The sequence below is a fragment of the Ictalurus furcatus genome, chromosome 13, assembly GCF_023375685.1.
Source record: "Ictalurus furcatus strain D&B chromosome 13, Billie_1.0, whole genome shotgun sequence".
Classification (NCBI taxonomy): Eukaryota; Metazoa; Chordata; class Actinopteri; order Siluriformes; family Ictaluridae; genus Ictalurus; species Ictalurus furcatus.
Genome location: NC_071267.1, coordinates 23,146,339 through 23,149,782, shown reverse-complemented (window position 1 = coordinate 23,149,782; position 3,444 = coordinate 23,146,339). Strand labels below are relative to the sequence as shown.

The 3,444-nt window shown below is 38.6% G+C and overlaps 1 protein-coding gene across 1 annotated transcript in view; it reads right to left on the bottom strand.

Annotated features, from left to right (window-relative positions):
- Positions 1 to 690: 690 nt before the first annotated feature.
- Positions 691 to 3,444, bottom strand: part of LOC128617128 (rho GTPase-activating protein SYDE1-like) — a 27,470-nt gene continuing 24,716 nt past the window's right edge. The window contains exon 8 of the mRNA XM_053640132.1: positions 691 to 3,444. This exon is cut by the window's right edge and continues 1,892 nt beyond it. The gene's annotated coding sequence lies outside the window, so the exon portion shown is untranslated.

Sequence of the window (3,444 nt, the reverse complement as noted above, 5' to 3'; positions counted from 1 at the left end):
TCCTCAGTCCCTGGGCTAAATGTCAGTGAACCAGTGTAACGCCACCTCAAGTGTTTAGTTCAAATCTATCAAAGAATAATGATAAACTGGACTGGGTGATTGAACTACATGAAATAAATACATTGTCCTCCTAGTTACCTTCAGTACCAAACTACCAGGTACTATACTGAATTAGACTACTGCATATATGTTCTTAAAGGTACAGGGTCTGCATGGTTATGCTACTTATGAAGAGCCTAATTAGATGATTTAGATTGTATATATTGGGACTGCAATCATTATATAAAGAAAAAGTACTTTAAACAATTTTCATCTGGTTGAGACTACATGATTATATACATATCTACATGTGATCTACATTGTTCTCACTCAGCACATTGTGGGTGATATCCAGTATGAGACGGAGAAGACTGACCTTTGGAAAAAAGTCCAGTATTCCAGTTGTTCATGAAGCCAAACGCATAAATCCTTAAAATGTTCAACAGGGTTTAGATTTAAGGACTGCAGGCCACTCAAACACTCAAAAACCCACTGACATGTTCCTGGAAGCGTCAAATAATGAAATACAATTCCCACTGATGATTGAGATGATTGAGGAAAAAAAAAAGCACTACTGGCTAAAGAGAGCCAAAAATACAATCACAAAGTATTTAAAGTAGGATGTACAAAAAAAGTACACATTTCCAAATGTTGAATACAATACTGCTTTAATCATTATGACATGAGAAATTTGTTTAGGAATTATAATACTGTGCTTTTATTTGTATTTGGTTAACACTGAAGGGTACTTAAAAGGTACCAATTTAAGTTTTTTTTTTAACACTAGTAAACAGGCATAATACACAGAAAAAAATAAGTGCTTGCTGTAAATGTGCAATACAAAATAATACTGTATAGAACAACATCAAATAGAATAAAAATGATTACAACAATTTTGCATGATGAGCAAACCTTTGCTCGATAATGGCCTTTGTATTCCGTATATCCTTTTTTTTTCATTAACTAAATCACAGTCGGATAAACATATGTACCGTGCTCAAATGTTAAAGAAACAGTGCTACACCAGCAACGGCAACACCGTGTACTGCACTCGACCAAGTAAGCAGCAACATCATATAACCATATACGCAATACAGAAGTGCAAAACAACCATCAAACGTGTCTTTGGTCTGGAAGTTTTTAGAAAGTAGTGTGTGTGTGTGTGTGTGTGTGTGTGTGTGTGTGTGTGTCCTGATCCATGTTGTGCTTGTTTTTGAGGCTAAATAATCCTGCAAATGTGGATTCTTCATTTGCTCATTCGTTCTTCTTTGCTGAAATGCTGACAAGCTCAACGTGAACTGTGCAAATTAAGTAACTAATCCTTCTAAACGAAAGCAAAAATGCAGTTTCGCCTCTAATACTGAATATTACAGGAATCCAAACACCTGACTGCTAGCTCAGAGGTTAGGGGGCATCACTAGAGACCAAAAATTCCTAGGACTTTGTGCTGGCTCATAGACACATCAGCATGAGAATAAAAGGCAATCTTTCCGAACTCAGGAACAGAACGGGTAAAGCATCCCAAGCATTAAGACTTGACTAGTAACGGAATGTCCCAGTGGAAAACTTTACATAACGTTTGGCCCAAGTGCCGCTGGCGGGTCACACTGGATGGGAAGAGTTATTTCAGGGGAAAGAAGACATGCATAAATAGGCACTGCACAGGCTTTCCTGCTGTTTTAGATCACTAGTCATGTATGGAAAATCCAGATTTAGCCGTAACAATTTGGAGATGACACAAATAAGTCAGTAACGAAGTGTAAATTCGGACCATAAGTAGAGAAGAGGAGATTGTTCAGAAATTTTTGCTGCTGAAAAAGAGCCTAACTGAAACATCTTTATTTGTGGAGATGAGCAGAAATCTCACAAATCACTTTTAACTATTAGGAGGCAGCTACATAGGTAAACAGATCACCCCCCATAAACCCACCCATCCCAACCCCCCCCCCGAAAAAACAAGTTAACTCTCCCCGGACAGGGTCAAGTTAACACACGCTTCTTCCAGAGACATATGAAGCCAGCCAACTGCATCTTTTCAAACTGCCGCTCATGTTGTTCTACAGGGTTGTGTAACACCCTCAGAGGAAAGCTGTTACTATAAAAACAAAAATTCGGACGAACGCATTGAAATTCACTTATCGTTCATGACACAGCTGGAACTACTGTCCAAATCGTGCTGTTATTCAAAAATAATGCACACATTCTGCCCAATCAGATTCGAGAATTCAACCTTGCTGTGGTATAAGTCTGTGTAACACACTTGGAAGAAAGCGCTATCTGCCGTCTTACACACCCAGGAGCTCACAGACACCTGAGATTGGCTGGTGTTGCTGTGAATGACAGGGGACAGAGAATACGCCATCCCTCCCACCCAGACAGCTCAGCCAATTTTGCTCTCTAGACTCCAGGTATTCAAACTCACGATCTCAGTAGGGTGAACTTTTTGTTGTTGTTGCACCTCTCAGTAGCTTCGACACCAGTTTTTTATTCCTCAGGAGCTCAGACACAGTTTTTGTAACACGAAAAGCCGCATGTCGGATTTACTCCGAGACAGAAAAAGAAAGAGGCTGGTGAAGGAATGACTGTTGTTTACATTATAGCTGCGATATAATATATATGCGATATATAAGCGATAACAGGAACTAACTTGACTCTTGGGACACTTCACAAATGGATACATTTTTGTTCTTTAATAACTAAAAATGGCTAGTGTTAGCAAATTCCTCTGGTATAAGAGAAATAAAACACTTCGAGCTGGAACGTACTATTATTTCAGTGAATAAAATCTCATAAGTCTGCTCGTGTTAAAAAACTGCCTTTCATAACTGCAGTTTATATCAATGTAGTAATAGGATAAATGTGATCAAGCCTACAGATGAACCTTAGTAATTAGCTTTCCTTATTCTGCTTTCCAAATGGAAATCCGTCTACTGTAAGCAGCTGCCTCCTGAAAGGAACAGGGTACGACCATCCACATCGTCTTTGAGTATTAACGCAGTTTTGATGCTCTCAGACCTGAAGGTAGTAATGTGTTACAAATAATTTATTTCTAAACGGAACTGTTGCATGTTTTTTTCCTCCTTAAACAGAGCTAATAATCTGTACTAATGATCTAAAACGAGATTGCGCCCTCTAGCGAGCGCTGTGTTAAGCGACATGTTATAATTTAACTTCAAACAGCTAGGAAACTCCCCAGGCAATGTAGAATAAAATGGCGTAGAATAAAATAGTATACTAAGTGCCGTCAGTACTGCAGTGTTAGTGAATCCTGACCATAAAAGCAGAGATGATTGTGGTATTTTAAGGAGCGGGGGTGTAACACTATGATTTTGAGTATTAATGCAATTATAACGACATCAGACCAGAAGTTATAAAAGTTCCTAACCCTAGGAAGATAATTTACGA